The sequence below is a fragment of the Triturus cristatus genome, chromosome 8 (assembly GCF_964204655.1).
Source record: "Triturus cristatus chromosome 8, aTriCri1.1, whole genome shotgun sequence".
Taxonomy (NCBI): Eukaryota; Metazoa; Chordata; class Amphibia; order Caudata; family Salamandridae; genus Triturus; species Triturus cristatus.
In genome coordinates this window covers 1558634928-1558659343 of record NC_140591.1, presented here as the reverse complement: position 1 = coordinate 1558659343, position 24416 = coordinate 1558634928, and the positions used below count along the sequence as shown (strand labels likewise).

Here is a 24416-nt window from a genome sequence, read left to right as displayed (position 1 = left end):
TCCGATGCTCAATTGGCAGTGGTGCACTGTTGTTGTGAGATTTAAATTATCATTGCAAGTTTCAATCTGATAATTAAAACATGCACCCCAAGTTGCTTACCACAGATTTATACAGCTAATAGACCCATGGAAAATGTGCGCATGTGGCACGGACAACACCTGACACATTTTGGTGATCTGGTCACCCTGGACACAGATAGAAGTGTGCATTTTCCTTGCTGGATGGAAACTTGCAATGTTGATTATGTATTTAATCAACATTGCACTTTTCCATCCAGCAAGGAAAACGCTAGAACAGTTGCAAACAGCCGCCTCTCGACTCAATGGTGAGCCAAGGCGCAGATGTCTGTTTGTGAAAAAAGACTCTCTATGAAAAACGGTCTGCACTAGGTAAAGGATGTATCTAAAAGGGGATTGACAAGAAAAGTACAAAGTAGGCATGGAGCTTGGTTGTATTGGAGTATTAAGATCTCGGTTAAGATGTCTGTACAAGGTATACAGCTGAGAATAGCTGATTGGCCACTTAATGGGATTGTGTATATGGAGGCAAAGTGTGTGCATTTGAAGGGCATGACCACCTAATGAGGCTTGGATTTCCGGAGGGAGTGGGCTTTCTGTGACGATTTATTTGCAAGGTGCAAGGTGTGTGTAGTAGTGGCTTCAACACATAATGTGGTTTGTGTATCTGTAGAGGAATTTTGTGCATAGTAGCTTTGCCACCAAATGGGGTTTGCTATTTGGAGGGAGTGGGTTCTCAGGAAACAATTCAGTACAAGTCAAAGGCTGTGCCTAGGAGGGGTTTGTTCACTCAGTTCAGCTTAGGGTATAAGAATTATGGGCTTGGCCCACTATTTGGGCTTGGCTGTGTGGACGGGGTGGGCTCTCCTTGAAGACTGTTGTGCAATGCAAAAGATGTGCATAGTATAAGCTTGGCCACCTAATGGAACTAGGGTGTCTTGAGTTGATGGGCCTGTGTAGTAGGGAATTGGCCACCAAAAAAGGGGGCTTTCCATGAAGAGTTTTGTATAAAGGGAAGGCTGTGAGTTGCAGGGGCTTGGCCACATAATAGAACTCAGTTGTCTGGTGGGTGTGGGTACTCCATAGAGGTTTCTGTACAAGAGGAAGCCAGTGCCAAATGGGGGTTTCACCACTTTATGGGGTTGGGTATCTGGAGTTAAAAGTATGTTTTCCATGTTAATGGTACATGGTTGTCTTACGTGAGTGGGCTCTCAATCATGATTTCTGCACAAGGGGAATGGTGTGCATAGTAAGGGCATGGCCACCTAATGGGGTTGGCTGTCTGGATAGGGTGGGATCTCCTGGAAGACCTTAGTAACATGTGAAGTCTCTGCACAATAGCAGGTTGGCAGTGTAATGGGCTTGTGTGTTTTTAAGTATTGGACTCTCCACAAAGTCTTCTGTACTCATTGAAAGCTATGCGTAGATCGAGATTTTCCACCCAATGAGGCTTGGGTGTCTGGTGGGGGTCATCTCTCTGTAAAGATCACTCACAATTGATGGCCATGATAAAAAGTGTGTTCAAAGTGGGACTTGGGTCACTGAAGGCTTTTCATAAAAACTTCTGCACAAGATGAAGTCTGTGTTTAGTAGGGGAATGACCATCTAATGGGATTGAGTGCCTTGATGTGTAGGGTGTCTATAGTTGAGACTAATGCCAATCGTCTGCTTTGAAGGTGTGGTCACTCACCTTAAAGACTTCTTCACAAGGTGAAAGCTGTATGTGGTAGGAACTTGAGTGTCTATATAAGGACCCTCAGCTACTTATATCTATTCCAAAGGCAGGGAAAATACCATTGTCAATAACAAATCCCTAGGCAAGTAATGTTCTAATTTGCATTACAAGACATAATTGCAACATGATACTGAAAAAGGCTAATTGATCACTTATAAAAAAATGTAAAAAAGGATTTTATTAGTACAAATTATTAACCCAGGGCATAGTTCGCAAAGTGCACTTCGCACTACGCGAGCAACACGTAGCACTTCGTGAACTGCGTAGTACCCTGTTCGCACTGTGCAATATGTCGTTTTCAATGATTGCACGGTACAGACAAGCAACCAGCACTGTGCAATCATTGAAAACGGCATCTTGCACAGTGCGAGCTGTAGTTTTCTGCCGCTCGAGTAGATATTTACTCGAGCGGCAGCTGTTTCAACGCGGACTGGTAGTTTCTCATCGCGAGCGGTCGCGAGCATACGCGACCACTCGCAATGAGAAACCTGACCTCCTCGCATTGACAATCTCGCCGGGAGGTTTATTTTCCACGCTTGCGATCGCCAACTTGATGTTGCTGATCGCGAACGAGGAAAAAGTGTCCCCGGGATGTCATTTTGCTTGCTCTCGGTCGCCAACTTGACGTTGAGGACCGCGAGCAAGCAAAAAATGACCGCTGCACTACGCAACACTATGCTACGCGTGTTTGCACTGTGCTACGTGCAAGTCACCTAGTGCGAAGTAGCGCAAACTTTGCAAACTACACGAGCGTAGCGTAGTGCTTTGCCCAGGCTTCCAAAATATCTAAAAATGTATGATGCATCCAGTCTGTAATGTTTAGGCCTGGGCAGTGAACTCCGCTCACATATTTTGAGGAGTTTTCTACACTCGGCGCTCCACGAAACTTGCAGAGTGCAGAAAACTTGTGACCAGTAAGTGCGCGGGTAGAAACGGCAGTTCGCATTGAACCATGCTACTTGCAGAACTCCGCAGAGTAGTTTTGCCCAGGCCTAGTAATGTTACATGGCAAAAATTAAAAACACGAAGAAAGATAAGACATATGCTCCATTGAATAAATGTGTCTCAATGAAGAATTATATTCAAACAATTGTTTCATGTATATTGCCTCGACAATAGAATTAATTTAAGAATATTATTGAAGAATTTGTCAATTTAGTCATACAATGAAAACCATGAATGTCTAAATATTTATCAAAAATCAATAATATATGAAAAAAAACAAGAGAAAATTATGAAGTAACACATATGTCCAAATTGAGAGACAGTCAATTGGCATTGATCATGGATAGATCCTGTTGTGTCGTGTCTACGCGTGTTTGAGTAACCCAAGAGCGTTCATCAGGCAAGCTACAGATAGCATGTCTAGAAACAAATGTGAACACTCCTTTTCCAAACAAAATCCGACATTTGTCATTCTGGACTTAACCCTTTCAAAATTACATAACAAATATAGTTGGTGGGAAATTGATATCTATTCAATAATCTTTTATTGTGTTAATCAAAAAACAAATACCATCACCTCCATTCTGTACATAGTGTATATCACATGTGACTTCCCAGTTAAAAAGCCCACAATTGCCACCTCCAAGTGACAACATAGCAATGGCATTTAGTGAAATGCAGCCTTGCTGGGACACTCATGACCAGGACGCCACTTATTATATGTAGATAGGATTGCTTGAGGAAAGATCAACTTGTATGGAGTGACATCAGAAACGAAAAGGAGTCAGGGTAAAACCAAAAGCAGGTTTTATTAAATGCAATAAATGTAATGCATTTTGTCAATATGAAAACATAATGAGTTTTATACACCTTTTAGGAAAAACATCAATGCTAAAAGGAGCATTGCATATAGGAGTGACTAAGGCCTAAATTTATAAAGTGACGTATATGAAATCCATCACAATGAGGACAGGTTATATATACCACCAATACGACTGTCCGCCTGCCCCATTTAAATAACAGCAGACGTTTAGCTTGGCCACAGCAGAGAGTACTGTCTCCACTGTGGCCAAACTTTTCTGAAAGCCCTTACTTTCCAAGGCCATTCTAGAAGTAGCTTCATGTCTTTCTGACCTATTTAGGCAGACATGTAGTAATTTGTTACTGTAAATTCAGGTAGTAAAGAACATTAAAAGTATTGTGCTCCCCCTGCCCTGGGAGAAGACTCACATGGTGAGGGTAAGTAAGTAAGTGATTTATTTATTGTTTGGTTAATTAAAACCTTTACAATTTCCATATAAAAAAAGAGTAATATCCTAAAACAATGTAAATAAAACATATAAAACTTTCATGAGTTGTATTAACATCCACAAAGCAATTAACAGTAAATGTCTGCACAGACCATAAATTAAGAAAGCAAGGCTCAGTTATCAAAGAGAGAGAGAGGGACTGTTGCGTCAACAATTGGTTGTTAACTGCAGTAAAGAATTGGTTGTTAACAGCAGTGAAGAAAATTTGCTGTTAGGTTTACTACTCAAGTATATAACGACTAAGTGTTATCGACTAGTTGTATCTAATAAGTGTTGGAGACCGATCTGGGTCTCGCTGACCAGTACGAGATCGTCTGCGTACAAGAGGTTAGAAAGCAAAGTAGTAATTATTTACTGTAAATTCTGGTAGTAAAGAACATTAAAAGTACTGTGCTCCCCCAGCCCTGGGAGAAGACTCACATGGTGAGGGAAGAATTATATTTCTTCTTTTCCAAAAGAAATCCTGTTTTGCGATTTTCGTTTTGAAAATAATTCTGTTTGCTACAAGGCTGCATTCTTCTAATGCAGCCCTGTAGCAAAAAGTCAAATGCTTTCTCAGGAACCACTGCAGCAGCGGTTCCTTTCAATAACTTTATAAATGATTGCCAGCTTGGTGGTCATTTATAAATTAGGTTGTTGGCCTCTCCACCATGGGGATAGAGTAATTAAATTTGAGCCTATGTTATTTATTAGCTGCAATGTTCTTGCTCCTAAGCATATATTGGGAGTACAACATTATCGGTGTAAATGAGAATATTGCAGTATCAAAGAGCTATATGATAGAAAGATTACATCTACCAGGTTGCCAGATAATTCCCCCCCCCCCAAAAAAAAACATCCATGGGGGATGAGAAAATAAGTAAATAAATATATTCTGTCCCTTAGAGATTGATACAGAGTGACAGGGAAAAGGAGCTGAGTAGATCAGAATCCAGGTATATCATACAATATAATACACTATGATAACATTTATAAAGCATGCAGCTGCTACCAAAAAAGTGTCCAGCGCTAGCCGCCCAATTGTATAAGAGAAGAAGACTAGTTAAACCTCAACAGAAAGTTTATGCATCAAAAAGAGAAGTCTTCAGCAGTCTGTGAAGAAATGATTCGGAAGGAGCGAAACATAGGGTCATAGGCAATGGGTTCCGGAGTTTGGTGGTCAGAAAAGAAAAGGATCAACCTACTTTTCTTGCCTTGTGGATGCTAGGAACGCAAAGATGTTTTCGCGGATTTGAGCGCAATGATCTTTTATCAAATATTATCATATTAATATATACCAAGGAATTTAAACATTGGTGAAGAGATATATGTATCATTCATAACAGAAATGTGTTTGGTTGTATTTTCTGAGCAGAGAATCCGATTTTGGAGAAGTATTTTTATATGTGGTTTTAAATATATTTTACATTTTTGTTTGTCTACTGAATTGCTTTTCTAGACTCGCGGATCCTATGGAAAAAAAACAGAGGTGTGACACCTTTACAATCTTTTAATGATAATGAAAGACTGTATATCTTTTGTGCATTATTTGCTCAAAAAGGGTTTGATGAAAGGATTATGGTAATGCAAAATGTAAAATAAATGTAGTAGCCCATGATGGTTTTGTTTTTGTTAGATATGTAAATGTGTCTTTGAATGTGTGTGTTTGTGTTTGCTTATCTAAATACATATATAAATATATTGAGAGAGATGTGTGTGTGTGTATGTATGTGTGCGTGTGTGTGTGTGTGTATAACTATAGAGCTCCAAAGTCTTACCAGGTCCCATGCTCAACTGGCAGTGGTGCACTGTTGGTGTGATATTTAAATCAACATTGCAAGTTTCAATCTGATAATTAAAACGTGCACCCCAAGTTGTTTACCACAGATTTACACAAGTTGAAGGCCATGATAAAAAGTGTGTTCAAAGTGGGACTTGGGTGACTGGATGGAGTAGGATATTCATAAACCGTCTGTACAAGATGTAGTCTGTGTTTAGTAGAGGCTTGACCACCTAATGGAATTGAGTGCCTTGAGGTTTAGGGTGTATGTAGTTGAGATCAATGCCAATTGGCTGCTTTGAAGAAGTGGACACTCACCTTAAATACTTCTGCACAAGGTGAAAACTGTATGTAGTAGGAACTTGAGTGTCTATATAAGGACCCCCTGCTACTTACACCTATTCCAAAGGCAGGGAAATACAATTGTAAATAACAAATCCCTAGGCAATTAATGTTCTAATTTGCATTACATGACATGATTGCAACATGATACTGAAAAAGGCTAATTGATCACTTATAAATAATGTAAAAAAGACTTATATTGGTAAAAATGATCTACAAATGCATGATGCATCCTGCCAGTAATGTTTAGGCCTGTGCGGTGAACTCCGCTCACAGAGTTTGAGGAGTTTTCTACACTAAGTGCTCAATGAAACTTGCGGAGTGCAGAAAAAGTGCTCAAGTTGCCGCTCAGGTAGAAACTGCAGTTTGCATTGAACTCCGCCACTTGCAGAACTCCCCAGAGTTGTATTGCCCAGGCCTGGTAATGTTACATGGCAAAACTTAAAAACGCAAAGAAAGAGAAGACATATGCTCCATTGAACAAATATTCTCAATGAACAACTATAATCAAACAATTGTTTCATGTATATTGCTTCGACAATAGAAGTAATGTAGGAATAGTATTGCAGAATAAGTCAAATTAGTCATAAAATGAAAACCATGAATGTCTAAACATTTATCAAAAATCAATAATATATAAAAAAAAACAAGAGTAAAATGATGAAGTAACACATATATCCAAATAGAGAGACAGTCATGTGGCTTTGATCATGGATGGATTCTGTTGTGTCATGTCTAGGCGTGTTTAGGTAACAAAAGCACCTTCATCAGGCAAGCCACAGATAGCATGTCTAAAAAACAATTTGAACACTCCTTTCCTAAAGAAAACTTTGCATTTGTCATTCTGGACTTAACCCTTTCAAAATTATATAATAAATATAGCTGGTGGGAAATCGATATCTATCCAATAATCTTTATTGTGTTCATCAAAAATCAGATACCATCCTCTCCATTCTGTACATAATGTATACCACATGTGACTGGCCAGTAAAAAAAGCCCAGAATTGCCACCTCCAAGTGACAACATAGCAATGCCATTTAGTGAACTTCACAGAAACACAACGTCACTGGATGATGTAATCAGTGATGTCATTTGACATGTCATCAGTGATGTCACTGATCATGTAATAAATTATGTAACATGTGACGTCATCAGCAGTGCATTGCGGCGGCGTGAGTTATAGTTCACTGAACTAACTATAACGGCGGTATTTCTATAGTTTTCTACAAGTGAAATGGCCAACTAACTATAAAGTTCCTGAAACCTATGGTTTTTCAGAGATTTTCTATGGTTTTTTAAATGCTAATTTCTAATTATAACATGCCTGAAACCTATGGTTTTTTCAGTGAATTTCTAAGGTTTTTTTAAATGCTAATTTCTAACTATTACATGCCTGAAACCTATGGTTTTTTCAGAGAATTTCAAAGGTTATTTAAATGAAAATGTGTAAGTCTAATGTACCTCAATCCTATGTTTATTTTATTTTCTATATCTATATACATATATATATATATATTCACTGAAAAAACCATAGGTTTCACACATGTTATAGTTAGCTGTACATTTCACTCGTAAAAAACCAATGAAATTGCCCCGTTATAGTTAGTGCAGGTAACTATAACTCACGCGACCGCAATCCTCTGCTGATGCTAATACTGTATTTAGACACTTATTTGCCCATGTCTTCTTCCATTAAATTTTAGCTATACATATATTACAAATATTTTTTTTTCATAAAGACACATATGTCATCAGCAGAAGATTGCGGTCGCGTGAGTTATAGTTGCCTGCACTAACTATAACGGGGCAATTTCATTTGTTTTTTACGAGTGAAATGTACAGCTAACTATAACATGTGTGAAACCTATGGTTTTTTCAGTGAATTTGCAAGGTTTTTTAAATGCTAATTCCTAACTATAACGTGTGTGAAACCTATGGTTTTTTCAGTGAATTTGTACATTTTTTTAAATGCTAAGTTACTTTACGCCATTTGCATGGGGGATATATTATGCGCATCTTTTTGAAATGTATTCTTTGTTAATTTTGTAGCTGTAATATGCCAAGCACAAATGGTGCCCTTCGGGCACCATTTGCACACGGGGTGGGGAGAATGTGGATGATTTTTTTTTTATAAATTTTTACCGTACCCGTACAGTAAGCGTAATCGGCGGAATTTCCGAAAAAAAAAAATTTTTTTTTTGGGCTTGTGGGTTGTTTGGGGACCCCTATATCAATGCTGGGTGGTTAGGATGTGACGAAACTGCCTATTTAGCCATTTTTGGGCTTCGTTTTTGATGCCCAACTCAGAGAGCGAGAGAGAAAATGGCGGCCGCCGCTTCCTGGTTTCGACCGATTCGAATGTTTACTAATATCTAAGAGCCAATCAAAATCGCGCTCGCGTACGCCACCGTACGCGTACGGTAAGCGCACCGTAAGCGCACCGTAAGCTGGCTCAGATATATATATTGATTTAAAGGCTATTTTCTCAGAATCTACTGGACAGATTTACACCAAACCTACAAAAGGCACTTCCTTGACCTGAGGACTAGCTCTCTGCCAAATTTCAAGTAATTCTGTTCAGCCGTTCGGGCTGTAGCTGTGTCTAAAGGTCCTATGGAAAAATGCATGGGAAAAACGTGTTTTGGGACCCCCTTTTATCTCAGCCCCCGCTTGACGAATCCCCCCGAGACTTTTAGGGTAGGAGCAGAGCTCAGCGCCCCACCTATTTTGAAAATTTCGCAAGGATTCGTCTACCGGCGCCAAAGTTATTCAAAATAGAATGTTGCGGATTTCCTATGGAAACGTGGTCCTAACTATAACTACCTACTGGCGACCGCCAGTAGGTAATATATATATATATATATATATATATATATTTTAAAAAAATTGTGAATAATTTTTAGTTAGGAAAACTATAGTGAATCTTTTTTTTAATATTATAAAGAAGTCGCACACCCTTCGCGCACCGTACACAATGGCTGCGCGCATTCTGGTACCTATTTTGAAAAGTCGTGCTGGGGTCGCGACTTCAGTGTGATTTGTAAAGTATGAAATATCTTTAAATTAATTAGAAATAAAAGTTTTCCTTTAGCTGTTTGTCTAAATGTATAATAAAAGTATTTTTAAAGTATTATTTTCAATATAATTTTGACAAAAAATTATTTGTTTATTATTGGATTCGGAGGTTAGGAGGGATGGCCATTTTTCTTGATCTGTTTTGCAAGATATTTTTGTCTAGTCAGGTGGACACCCTCCTCCGGGTGAGGTACGGCTTGGGGATTCTATTAAAAAGTGAATCCACATGCAGAAGCATCCATCAGAAGAACAAGTTACTTACCTTCTGTAACGCTTTTTCTGGTGGATACAGTATCTGCCTGTGGATTACTCACTGTCCCACCCGCCTCCCCGCTGTCCAACTGTTACTACCAAAAAGATGCTATTACTGTTTGGCATGAATGTTTTGAATATGTCTTAATCATGCGTTTGTTTTAATAGTGAGAAATGCTTGATCTGTTGCTATTTCTTTATGCTTGTATTGGTTACGCATTTGAATATATATATATATATATATATATATATATATATATATATATATATATATATATATATATATATATATATATATATATATTATCTACTGGCGGTCGCCAGTAGATAGTTATAGTTAGGACCTATTTTCCATAGGAAATCCGCAACATTCTATTGAGAATATCTTTGGCGCTGGTTGATGAATCTTCGCGAAATTGTCCAAACTTTTGGCCAGCTCCGCTCCGCTCCTACCCTGAAAGTTTCGTGGTGATTCGTCAAGCGGGGGCTGAGAAAAAAGGGGGGTCCCAAAACGCGTTTCCCCATGCAATTTCCCATAGGACCTGTTGTCGCAGCTACAGCCCGAACTGCTGAACGGAATTACACCAAATTTGGCAAGGAGGTAGTCCTCAGTTGAGACTCGTGCCACATGGGACTGTGGGAGGAGCAAGTCCTTAGGGCCCGCTTCAGTCACATTTTGGACAAACATGTCAAATCTTGGTATCGTTTTATAGATGATTTGTTCATAATCTGGAGAGGATCAGTAGCCTCAGCCAATGTATTCATTGAGGAAATTAATATAAACAATCTGAATCTTGAATTCACCTCATCGATCAGCAATTCTTCTGTCAATTTTTTGGATGTAGAAGTGTTCATCAAGGATAGTCGCATTGAGACCAAACTACATCGCAAGGCTACGGCAGGTAACACTGTTCTGCATGCCTCCAGTCACCACCCAGACCATCTGGTGCGCAGTATCCTGTATGGAGAAATGCTGTGCATCAGACGGATCTGTAGCAGGGACACTGACTATGTAGAGGCCCAGCTGGAGAGCAGGCAACGATTTATTGACAGAGGTTACACTATTTCAGTGCTAAATACAGCAATAAAGAAAGCTAATTCTATTTCACGATCTACAGCACTAACAGGTAGCTCTGAACCTATGGCACTGCCCAAAGTTACCAATCCCATGTTTGAACCGCCAAGGCTAATTACCACCTACAATTGTCAACATAGTAAGGTGAGTGCTATTTTTAACAAAAACTGGCCACTGGTTCAAAATGATTCTGTAATTGGGGAGCTCGTGCCTAAAACCCCAAACATTACATTTCGTAGATCAAGGTCAATGAGTGACATGCTAGTACAGAGCAGTCCAGAGATCAGCACACAAAACTCTTGGTTACAGAGCTCAAAGGGGTTCTTTAAATGCGCCAGTTGCAAAGCTTGCAAACTGGGGCGTAACAGGACATCCTTTATGACTCCTTTTAGTGATGTTCCTGTTTTTATCTCAAATAAACTAACGTGCAAGACTGAATTTGCCGTTTATGTGCTGGAGTGTGCGTGTGGCCTGCAGTATGTTGGTAGCACCAAGCTGCAGGTTCACAAACGCATCCTCCAGCACATGCGGGCTATCAGCAATAATGATGCAGCCTACCCTGTCGCCAGACATTTTAAAGAGATCCATAACAGTTGCTTAGATTTTTTAAGCTACTTTGTGGTAGATTGTCCCACGGCTCCGTCGAGGAGGCGATTGGGAATCTCTGCTTAGACAGCTGGAGACTAGATATATCCTTATGTTGGATTGCAAAACACCCAACGGGCTTAACTCCAGCGAGGATCTCTTTACTTGTTTATAACAATAGTCAGCACCCTAGAGGTTAGTGGACAACTGTGTTTTACAACCAATGGCCTATTTGGATTCAGTTTCGATGCCCAATTGTGTCTTAACATAGTTTACTCCGTTTGACTATTGCGTTATATATGGCTGCACCATCTGAATCACCACCATCTGAGCTGCTAATGTAATATATAAAAACAATGTTTCTGTAAGAAAGTTTTTTATTATTACTATGTCTTTTCCCCTCCTCTTTTTTTTATATTTAAATAGTTCACTAATGCGTGATGTCTTTCTGGGCAGATTAGGCATGAGAAAACATTTTTTTGGGATTATCCATTACAGACCTAAATGTCACCTCAAAGTTGATGAAACCTGCACTGTAACTGTTGTTTTGCAATAAATATTTGGCATTTGCACCTTAGCTTGTTAGATATCTTGATGACATTACCTCATTTTGAGGAGCTTCGATAACTTGTTGCTTTTTTGCACTTGCAGCCATTTGCACATTGCATTTTTTGCACATTTGCTTTTATTCGAACAGTGGAGCATTTTTGTATTAACAATATTCTGCCACTCGAATGATTGACCTACTGCCATTTACAGTCTGTGTTTACGAATGTTGCGGTATTTTGTAATTCTTGCCAAGCTAGCTATTTTGCACACGTAGTTACTCTGCACAATGTGAAATTTGTCAATCATTGTATTTTGGTTTCATTACTTTTTGGAGCTGTATCTTGTATTTTACATTTATATGTCTTTTATGTCTATTGGCCCAGTTATCACGTGTTTTAGTCACTGGCACTTTAAATATTCTGGCTTGTACTGCAGGCGCCATGAGATCAAGGCCTCCGTGTTGAGGCCGAAACGCGTCTTGGTGGTACGTGTTGCACTTACCGATTAAAATTTCTTCACGCACTGAATTACTTGGGTCCTGTTTCATCCTTCCTGAAGATGTGGCAGCAGAGGCGAAGTTCCTTTCATATATAAATATATATATATATATATATATATATATATATATATATATATATATATATATATATATATATATATATATTTATATATATATTTAAAAAAAAAATTAGAATAATTTTTAGTTAGGTAAACTATAGTCAATCTTTTTTTTTTAATATTACAGAGAAGTCGCGCACCCGTCGCGCACCGTACACAATGGCTGCGCGCATTCTGGTACCTATTTTGAAAAGTCGTGCTGGGGTCGCGACTTCAGTGTGATTTGTAAAGTATGAAATATTTTTAAATTAATTAGAAATAAAAGTTTTCCTTTAGCTGTTTGTCTAAATTTATAATAAAAGTATTTTTAAAGTATTATTTTCAATATAATTTTGACAAAAAATTATTTGATTATTATTGGATTCGGAGGTTAGGAGGGATGGCCATTTTTCTTGATCTGTTTTGCAAGATATTTTTGTCTAGTCAGGTGGACACCCTCCTCCGGGTGAGGTACGGCTTGGGGATTCTATTAAAAAGTGAATCCACATGCAGAAGCATCCATCAGAAGAACAAGTTACTTACCTTCTGTAACGCTTTTTCTGGTGGATACAGTATCTGCCTGTGGATTACTCACTGTCCCACCCGCCTCCCCGCTGTCCAACTGTTACTACCAAAAAGATGCTATTACTGTTTGGCATGAATGTTTTGAATATGTCTTAATCATGCGTTTGTTTTAATAGTGAGAAATGCTTGATCTGTTGCTATTTCTTTATGCTTGTATTGGTTACGCATTTGAATATATATATATATATATATATATATATATATATATATATATATATATATATATATATATATATATATATATATTCACTGAAAAAACCATAGGTTTCAGGGGTGTTATAGTTAGCTGGACTTTTCACTTGTACAAAACCATTGAAATTCCCCCGTTATAGTTAGTTCAGCTAACTATAACTCGCGCGCCCGCAATGCACTGCTGATGACATCACATATTACATCACTCATGACATGGTCAGTGACATCACTCATGACATCACTGATGACATCTCAAATGACATCACTGATGACATCACTGATGACATCATCCAGTGAATGTGTGTTTTTCTGAAAATTAAATATGTTTTATATATGTATATCTCAAGGTCGATGGAAGAATAAATGGGTATATAAGTGTCTAAATGGATGATTTGTTTTTGAAAAATTGATTGTGTAACTGACTGATTAAGTGTATCATAGTGAATACATGGCTTAGTGAGTAATGTTTAAATATGTAAATATCTGTATCAGTCTCTCACTTTGTGTATAAGTGGCTGCATGGGTTGGTGAGTAACTACATGGGTGTCTATATAGGTTATTAGTTGGTTTTTTGAGTATCAGTCTGAGTGTCTGCATGGTTCGGTGGGGGGTATTACGTAGTGCATAGGTGCATGAATGAGTGACTCACTGTTTGTATGTGTTGAACACAGCATGTGTGCAGGACTGTATGGGTGGATGAGTGTGTGTATGGGTGTGTTAGTGAGTGAATGACTGTCTCAATAGTGTCTTTATGAGTAACTACATATGTTTTAAACTAGTATATGTGACTATTGGTGTATATATGTGAGTATATGTGAGAGTGAGAGATTGAAAGAGTTCCTGTATGAATAAGTATGTGTTTCTATAAGTGATTGTTTAAAAGACTAAGTATGTGTAAGTTTCCGTAGAAGTAAGTATGGTGGTGTGTGTATAACTGTATATGCAAGTAAATGTATGTTTGATTCTTTATTAGCATGAGTGACTGTGTGTGAGTAACTCTATGGATGAGTGGCATTGTGTAACAGGATGTATAGGTGTATGAGTACATATGATGAGTGAGTACATGTATGAGTGACTGTATAGGACTGTTGGTGAATGAGTGGATGTGTATGTGGATATTAGAATTACTGAAGAGGTTGTTGTAACTGGTATTGGTATGTCCATTGTTTTGAAAATTTTAGTCTCTATTTTTGAATGTGTGTATCAAAGGTTATATTAGGGTGAGAGGAGGTCTCCCACTCTATCACAAGGATGATGTCATCAGTGATGTCATCAGTGATGTCATTTGAGATGTCATCAGTGATGTCATGAGTGATGTCACTGACCATGTCATGAGTGATGTAATATGTGATGTCATCAGCAGTGCATTGCGGGCGCGCGAGTTATAGTTAGCTGAACTAACTATAACGGGGGAATTTCAATGGTTTTGTACAAGTGAAAAGTCCAGCTAACTATAACACCCCTGAAACCTATGGTTTTTTCAGTGAATTTCTGAGGTTTTTTAAATGCTAATTCCTAACTATAACGTGCCTGAAACCTATGGTTTTTTCTGTGAATTTCAAAGGTTTTTTAAATGCTAATTTCTAACTATGCCTACAGAGATAGGACATGTGAAGAAAGAAGAAAAAATGCACAGAAAGAAACAAAAGAAGTGCAGAAAGAAGCAACAGAAGTCCTCAAATACGAAGATAAGTGCAGGAAGAAGGATAACGTGCAGAAAGAACAAAAAGAAGAGCAGAAAGAAGCTTTGTTGCAAAATCATCCTGTACCCTCAACTTTTTCAGACGGATACTGGTGGTAACTGAGTCTGACTAACCAGTCCTAGAGCCAGTGCTATGTTAAAAGACACTTAGAATACAGTGAAAACACCTACATACATTAGGGAACATTATGCGTTGGGGTCCCCCTGTGATTAGCATGACCTCCTCTGTAAGCCCCTAGTGTATAATAGGGCATGGGGATTAAAACTACCTCTTAAAACAGGCCACAGGGCGTTTTTGCACACGTTAACTCAGGCCCCGTCCCCTCCCTTCACCACTGTGTAAACACGCCCTGTGTCAATTTTTAGTTGGGAGATTAAGTTCATTTGAATCCTGAGGGTCCCTAGGGTCCAACTAGCCCACTAGGTACCTCCAGTAAGTGCCACAGAGCTGCGTTGCAGAGAGGTGTAAAAAGTGGCACGGCCTGGACCACCTCTCTGCAATGCAGCTCAGTGGCGCTTACTGGAAGCACTTGGTGGGCTAGTTAGCCCCCAGGGGCCCTCAGTATTGAAGGGAAATTATATCCCCAATTTAAAACGTGCCATAGTGCGTGTTTGCACACGTCACCTCAGGCCCCGTTCCCTCCCTTCACCACTGTGTAAACGCGCCCTGTGGCTGTTCTAAGTTGAGAGATTAAGTCCCCCTGAATCCTAAGGGTCCCTAGGGTCAAACTAGACCACTAGGTACCTCCAGTAAGCGCCACAGAGCTGCGTTGCAGAGAGGTGTAAAAAGGGGCTTGGCCTCAGAACACCTGGCTGCAGCGCAGCTCCCTGGCGCATACTGGAGATGCCTGTTGGGGGCGCGTTTGCAGAGTGCTGCACGGAGGGGGCATGGCCTCCGGCACGATGCCAGTCTTTTATTTATTTTAGTTTTTTAAGAAGGGGGGCTGTTTGGTTCCCCTTCTTATTCTAATTTATTGGCCCTGATGACCCCATCCCCCAGGGCCAGTCTCCTAATTATATTTTTTTGACCCCAATCCCCAGGGCCGGCCACTGTTTTTTATTATTTTTAAAAAATATATATTTATAGACACACCTAGGACATGCTGGACAAACCGTACGTACCTATCACCATGACGATTTGCGTGATATTCATTAAAAGGCGACTATGCATGCAATGAATCCACGTGGAATGTATTTACACCACTAGTGAAGCTCTGACATGTCTGATGCCCTACCGTGCCTAATCCTGGTAGACACCCTTGTCGTTTATTTATACAAACATGGGTAGCTATTTGCGGGCACATTTAATACACATGCACACCAAGCCATTCAAAGGGGATTCGACAAAAATTCGACCAAAACTATGCAAGAAACCCCCCTCACGGTTAATAAAACACACATCCACTGCCGGATGTGTAATACTTTTTATTTTACTCTCTGGAAAGGGGACGAACATCACTTGAGAGTCACAGTGTGCTCCTGACAGAGCCCAATGCTGTGTTACACCCACCATTGCCTGCCGAGTGCCACACACCTCTGTGTTGTATTCCACTAGCTAGTGCATATGCTATGACACTCTCTAGCCCATGTGCACTGTAACACCACCCCGTGAATATGTCATGCCACACTTGTCTTCGCATGGGTTATATTGCCCCATCTAACGTGCCTTTCTCGATGCCTATGTTATAACGCACAGTGCTATGCCATACATATTACAATCTGGGATCCATATCTTTGTCACAGTGCATATGCAACGTTACACTCCCCAGCACATATTTTATATTACAACTTTAGAGACTAGTTAGGTTACACAACACTGCCCTGTGCATATTACACTCCAAGGCACATATCGCATAGCACGCGCTAGTGCCTGTGCTATCTCGCGCTCTCCAATGAATCTGTCATTGCGCACAATGTATTGCATATTATATTTCACGCCCGGTTCATCTTATATCACACTTTTTGGTGCATAGTTTATACCATACACTATATCTAGTTTTCATTTTCAATCGTGCTCTCAGGACTATGTTCTATATAACACTGTGTTCACCTACCCTTTTCACGGGCATTACATTTTGCGATAGGGGGTGGAGGGTCAGGGGGTGTTTCTGCCAAGTGAGCCCGGAGTCACAGTCACAAACGTCCTCTTCTTCCTGAATAAAAGTGAGATTATGCTGCATACTTGTTCATATTTTAAGTAGTTCGCACAGACACAATGTTTTAAAAACAATAAAGTTCCTAATACCCGCCTTCTCTGAACAGTTAGCTTGCTGCCCCATCCCCTTCCTCCCTATCCTCTGTTGTGTGAATCCATGGACTAGCCTCCTCCCTCCTGCCATGCATGGTCTGATGTGCTGCCACTGCCCTCAATTTAGTATGATGTACCAGTCCACTCCTCCTGCCCTCCATTGCCCAATTCTATGCCCCATCATTGACCTCCTGCTTAAACTCTGTGCTTAGCTTGCTGCCCCTATTCTCCTTCCCCCTGCCCTCCGATGTCTTTGTGCATGCCCCTGCTCCATCCTTTTTGCCCACCATGTCCCATGGACCTGCCACTCCTATCTACTCTGAGTGTTCTGTTGAGCTGCCACTCCCCTCCCACCTGCCTAGCATTGTCAGATGACTGTAACCTGTCCCTGCCACCTCCACCCTGCCTGTCCACATGCCATGCCTCTATCCTCTTCCTCCTGTCCTACATGGTCCATTGTACTGCCACACCCTTCTGCCCTCCCTGGTCTGTTGTGCTGCAACTGCTCCTCCTGCCTGCCCCGTGTGGTCTGTTGTGAGGTCCCTTCCCCTGAACTTTCTTGTCTGTGCACAGGTCCTGACCCTCCCTTCTATCCTCCATCGTCCTTTGTGCATGCCCCTCCACCCTCCTTCTTGCCCATCATAGCCATTGTGCTGCCACTAACCCTCCCACTTGCCATGCATGGTCTTCTGTGCTGCCATGGCCCCTCCCACCTTCCCTGTGTGGTCAGTTAGCTGCCCCTGACCCCCTCCCACCTTCCCTCCATGGTCTGTGTGTATGCCATCACAGTCTCACTGTTGCTCTTCATGGTGTGTCTTGCTTCTAGTGCCCATCCTGCCTGACCTCCATGGCTATCTTGCTGTTCCTGCACTGCCCCCTTGCCCCCAGCCCTACTCCCTCCCTCCTGGCTTGTCTGTTCCATTGTAATGCCCCTGATCCGTCCCTCCTGCCCTTTATGGTCTGTTATGCTGCAGCTTTCTCTCCTGTCTGTCCATTATGGTCAGCTAGCTACCATTGCCTCTTGCCCCTCTGTTCTCTGTTGTCCATGTGCATGGTCCTGTCCCCTCCCTCTTGCTTTCTATGGATTGTTGTGCTGCACTCCCGTCCTGCATGCCCTGTGTGGTGTATTGTGCTGCTGCAAACCCTGATGCCTGCCCTGCAGGGTCAGTTTGGTGCACCTCTCCATGTCCCTCCTGTCCTCTGTTATCCAAGTCCATGTCCCTATCCCATTTCCTTCCATGATCCAATGTACCATACTTGCGAACATTTGGAACTTGGTAAGAGGGAGATTTTGAAAAACAACTGGGGTATTGATTTTCCCCTTTGAGTTACATTGAAAAAGAGGATATTGTAGACAGGAGACAGATCAAATAAAGCCCATTTGAGCTTAAAAACATTGGACGTTTCCTGGCTGAATCGGGTCTGTTGGCATGTATGGTTGTACTACCATTGCCTCTTCCTTCTGCCCACAATGGTCTATTACATTGCCACAGCCTTGAAGGAGGGTAGATTTTGTATCACAGGGGGCCCCTGGCCCGTTCTGTCCACACCTGAAGTATGAGACCCTTGTCCTTGCCCTGCCAGCTGCATTTGTAGGCCGTATTAAATTGACCAGCGGGTCCTGTGTTGCTATATAATTATCCTGAGACAACCTTACCACTCAGCCAGCATAAAACCCCTGTGTAGGCCCTTCTGTTCAATATGTAGGCCTCTTTGTTAAATTGACCATAGCTCTGCAATTTTAGTGTATAGCAGTCTGAAGGCAGGTCTGCGAGGCCTTCTGATCCAAACTAGTAGCCCCCACCCTACCCGAGTGCTCCGTGCTCGGTATCAAAGTTCAACATCCCCCTGAAGCTGTCGACATACAGTAGGCTGCATCCTGGACTGGTACTTGCTTCCTGGGCAGGTTTCCCGCTTTTAAGGAAGTGGCAACCGCAGAGCGTCAAGTTAGGAGAACTGAGGAGATTTTATACATGAATATATTGAATTCCCGTACAATACCCATTATTTTCTGCTTGCTCTATGGAACTTACGATAAGCGATTGGCCTGAGAGACTGACCTTTTCTCCCAGTCCATTGTCAGCATTAAGTGGGTAAATGACGAAATGTCTGGTAAAATCTGCAGACGAAGCTTTTGGGTAGCATACGTAGGTAGATGTAGCGTGCAAAGGAGCCCACAAAATGATATAAAAAGGGAGCACCCACAGATATCGACGGACTACCTCGCCGTCTGTATGTAGGTTAACAGGCAGTGCAGGTTTTCCCCAAGAGCTGGGAGCTCTTGTCTTCCTTTGCTTAAAATGTCTTGCTCTGCTTTGCTTGAAGTATCTTATTCTATTTTACCTATATGAAATGTCATGTTATGTTTAACCATTGTTCTCTTTACTTTTGCATTTAAAAGATTTTGTATTGTAATTGCAGGAATGCTTGCTCTAAGAGTAAACGTGAGTGTTCCTAGGTAACATTTTCCTTGGTGTAACTTGTTTCTCATGATGCATTTATAGATGTGTTTTCTCTCTCTCTCTGTCAGTACATTAATTGAGATACAGAGAATATTATGACAGCTGTATGATTATCTGGATTCTGTATTTTGTACTTTATGTCTCTATTCTGCGGTTTCTTTGAAGTTGCATCTTCTCATTAAACTGCCATTGTATTCTGCCTCCAGTTCCATGTCTCATATGTCTGTTTTCTTCATTTTTGGAGCAAGCGTTCCTAGGCACCCCGGCTCAAATTAAGGTGCCCCTTTTGTCCCTGACTCACTCTCCTGCTCAGTTCTGTGGTGGCTCCCGGGGATCTGGGGACCGCCCCTAGCTTCCTTGACCCGTAATAGATCTTCCCTCCAACAGCCTCTCTTGCAAGTCCTGTATTGTTGGTTTGTTGCCCCTGCCCCCCTTTCCACTGCCCTCCATAGTCTATTGTGCTTCCACAGCCCTTCCTGCCTGCTCAGTGTGGTTAAATTGTTGCCTTTGCACCCTCCTACCTGCCTTCAATTTTCAGAGTCCGTGCCCCTGGCCTCTGCCTCTCAACAGTATCCTAATGAACAACTAGATTGCTAACATTCTATATTTATTACAAAAGTGTGGAACGCCTGACATCATCTTGATGTAATCAAAACTGTAATACCTAGAGCATTTCCTTTAGAAATTACATATATGAGAGGGTCTTATTGGCATCAAAATTATGGTTAGTGCTCTAAAAGACTAAAATAAGGACATATTTTCTGAGTTTTCAAATAGCGACAAAGCACTTTTAAATTATTTGTTATCTTTATGTTTTTTTATCCAGTTGACCACTTGATTAAATGTTGCACTTAGGGGAGAGGATGTGGTGTTACTTCCAGAACTGCAGACTTTGCAACTGGGGAACCAGGTTGAAGTTTCTGCTTCAGCTCGACATTCTGTGATTCTGGTCAAATCACTTAGTCTCCCCATGTCTACAACCAAAATGAATTTGTTCTTGTGTGATGTAACCAATGCTCATGTAAAGCACTCCAATACCTGACAAGTCTGCACTATATAACACTGTAAAAACACAAAATAATAAGTGTTTTGCACACTTCTGTCATTGGGCTATATTTGGGCTACATCTGGGTGATTTTGGGCTACATTTGGGCTCTTTTGTCTCCGGTGGCCATCTTGGGAGATTTATTTGTTATGAAGTTTCCTAATTTCCTCATGTACTGCAGTCTCCTCAGTAGGAAATGCTTTCAGTTTTTTACTTTGATTCCATCATGAAGGTATTCAGATATGTCACACATTTGCCATAAATTCTGAATGTTAGCACTCTAGTTGCTCATTAGATCACTGTAGTAAAACTACTGCACCATGGAAGTCTGCTCCTGGTATTAAAAGTGCATGTTTCAGTCTGCATGTCAGAATTTTTAATGAAATAGAAGAGGATTTGAGAAGTCACTCAAAATGTGCCCTCATTTTCTTTCTTCAGCATTAATCATAATTTCTATGGCAAAATGAACCTCCTCATTGTGTTCCTTTTTAAATTAAATGTTTTAAGTGTTACCAGTTTATTCCAATCAAGATGGCTTCAGGTGTGCCATACTTTTGTCATAATGAAGACAGTAAGCGCTCTAGTTGTTTTTAAGAACATTCTGGGACATTCTATCATTGGGCTATACTTGGGCTACATCTGGGTGATATTTGGGCTACATTTGGGCTCTTTTGTCTCTGGTGGCCATCTTGGGAGACTTATTTGTTATGAAGTTTCCTAATTTCCTCATTTACTGCAGTCTCCTCAGTAGGAAATACTTTCAGTTTTTTACTTTGATTCCATCAAGAAGGCATTCAGATGTGTCACACATTTGCCATAAATTCAGAATGTTAGCACTCTTTTTGCTCATTAGATCACTGTAGTAAAGCTACTGCTCACCAGGGAAAACTGCTGCTGGTATTGAAAGTGCATGTTTCAGTCTGCATGTCAGAATTTTTTAATGAAATAGAAGAGGATTTGAGAAGTCACTCAAAATGTGCCCTAATTTTTCTTTCTGCAGCACTGATCATACTTTTTATGGAAAAATGAACCCCCTCATTTTGTTCCTTTTTAAATTAAATGTTTTAAGAGTTACCACTTTAATCCAAGCAAGATGGCTTCAGGTGTGCCATACGTTTATCATAAGTAGGACTGTTAGCGCTCTAGTAGTTCTTTGGAACACTCTGGGAAGCTGCAGTAGAACACAAAGGAATCAACTGACAGTCTCTGCCCTTGTTGGATGTACATGTTTTACTGAGAATGTCAGACTTCATTCTCACATGACTGAGAAAGATAATGTGAATTTACAGAAAATAAGCTCTCAGTTCAGCCTATAGATCACCTTCCAAACCTCTGTGGTAAAAGCATGAGAAAATATTTTTCTCTCAATCATGATATCCCAGCAGAAGGCTTTTTCACATGGTGAAATCACCTTAGAACATACCACAATTCCTAAAATTAGTATGGTACCATCAACAAATGATTTATAATGTAACTAAAGTCTTAAAACCTTCTATTAACTGCAATGCTTTTTAATGAGGTGCTATCATGTATATTGGTCCCAAGATGGCTGCCAACACTTCTTGGATGAAGTGCTGACAGCCAATCAGATCTCAGGATGAGATGTGTGGTTAGGCTCCGCCCACATATATATATGCTTTTAAATGCTATTTTCTCAGGAAATACTGAACAGATTTACACCAGACCTGCAAAAGGCACTTCCTTGACCTTATGGCTACCTCTCTGCCAAATTTCAAGTAATTCTGTTCAGGCGTTCGGGCTGTAGCTGTGTCTAAAGGTCCTATGGAAAAATGCATGGGGAAAACGCGTTTTGGGACCCCCCTTTTTTCTCGGCCCCTGCTTGACGAATCCCCCCGAGACTTTCAGGGTAGGAGCGGAGCGTAGCGCCCCACCTATTTTGAAAATTTCACGAGGATTCGTCAACCGGCACCAAAGTTATTCCAAATAGAATGTTGCGGATTTCCTATGGAAACAGGGTCCTAACTATAACTACCTACTGGCGACCGCCAGTAGGTAATATTATCTACTGCCGGTCGCCAGTAGATAGTTATAGTTAGGACCTATTTTCCATAGGAAATCCGCAACATTCTATTGGGAATATCTTTGGCGCCGGTTGATGAATCTTCACGAAATTGTCCAAACATTTGGCCAGCTCCGCTCCGCTCGTACCTTGAAAGTTTCGTGGTGATTCGTCAAGCGGGGACTGAGAAAAAAGGGGGGTCTCAAAACACATTTTCCCCATGCAATTTCCCATAGGACCTGTTGTCGCAGCTACAGCCCGAACTGCTGAACGGAATTACACCAAATTTGGCAAGGAGGTAGTCCTCAGTTGAGACTCGTGCCTTTTGCTTAAATGGTGTAAATCCGTTCAGTAGTTCCTGGGAAAATTAGAGTTAAAAGTTAGTGATATCTATGGCCGGGGAGGATCCACCCTCCCCGAACCCTCCCGAGCACGAGCTGAATGCTAATTGGCTGCCAACACTCTGAATCATGAAGTGTTGGCAGCCATCTTGTGCCTCACCCTGACCCCCTAGGCCTGCGAGATTTGCGCACCCAGCGTGAATTTCGGCCGTAAATATTAAAAAAAGAAGCGCAGGGCTCCTGTGCTTCTTTGGTATTTGGCCCCCGGGGGGGACAAATCTTGGGGGCAGAAATAAAAAAGTGTGGGGGGGTCCCAATCCCCGCCACACTGCCCCGGGGACCGCCACCCCCCGGGGCTCAGAAATACTATAAGGGGGGCTCACGGCCCCCCATCCCCGGGGACCACCATCCCCCGGGGCTTATAGAAAATGGGTGGGGTGCTCGCAGCCCTCCAGCCCCATGGACCGCCACCCCCCAGGGCTTGAAAGTATTTGCGATGGGGGGGCTCTCAGGTCCCCCCAGCCCCGGGGACCGCCACCCCCCAGGGCAACTTGTATGTGTGGGAGGGGGGCCACGCGCCCCCCCTCCTGGAGCCAATGATGGCCCTGGGGACCGCCACCCCCCAGGGCCGGCTCCTGCAGTGTCCCGGGGTGCCCACCCCCGGGACACTGCTGTTTGCAATGACAGCGCGGGAGCCTCGCGGCTCCCACCCTGTCATTGCAAACTGCTTTGCTTCATTGAAGCGAGAGCAGGGAAACCTGCTCTCGCTTCAATGAAGCAAAGCTGATTGCTTTTCCACATGGGGAGCAGCATGTTAGCAGCTCCCCATGTCGAAAAGCAATGCCGGCAGAAAAGATCGGGATTGGGCTGGAGGCCACGCCTCCTCCTTACACCACTCGGCAAACATGCCCCCTGCCGCGTTTGCAGAGGGGGAACTAATTCCCCTTGAATCCTGGGGGTCCCTGGGGGCCAACTAGCTCACCAGGAACATCCAGTATGCACCAGGGGGCTGCGTTGCAGAGAGGTGTAATGAGGCCACACCCCTTTTTACACCTCTCTGCAACGCAGCTCCATGGCCCTTACTGGAGGTACCTGGTGGCCTAGTTGGCTGCTAGGGGACCTCAGGATTCAAGGGGACTTAATCCCCCAACTTAAAATGTGCCACAGGCGCGTTTGAACAGTGGTGAAGGTAGGGGGCGGGGCCTGAGGTGATGCTGTGCACACACGCCCTGTGGCGCATTTTAAGTTGGGGAATTCATTCCTCTTCAATTGAGAGGTCCCCTAGGGGTCAACTAGCCCACCAGGTACCTCCAGTAAGCGCCACGGAGCTGCGTTGCAGAGTGTTGCAAAAAGGGGCATGGCCTCTGAACACCGCTCTGCAACGCAGCTCCCTGACGCATACGGAGGTACCTGGTGGGCTAGTTGGCCCCCAGGGGACCGCAGGATTGGAGAGGAATTAATTCCCTAACTTAAAACGCGCCACAGGGCATGTTTGCACACGTCACCTCAGGCCCCGCCCCCTTCTTTTACCATTGTACAAATATTCCTCTAAAATCAGCAGAACTACGAATTCCGATT

At 41.9% G+C, this 24416-nt stretch overlaps 1 long non-coding RNA gene across 1 annotated transcript in view; it reads left to right on the top strand.

The window, feature by feature from the left end:
* The window catches only part of LOC146806139 (uncharacterized), a 79902-nt gene that overhangs the window by 40806 nt on the left and 14680 nt on the right, over window positions 1–24416 (top strand). Inside the window, exon 6 of the long non-coding RNA XR_014967982.1 lies at window positions 5447–5476. This is a non-coding gene — a long non-coding RNA (uncharacterized LOC146806139). The remainder of the gene's footprint in view (window positions 1–5446; window positions 5477–24416) is intronic.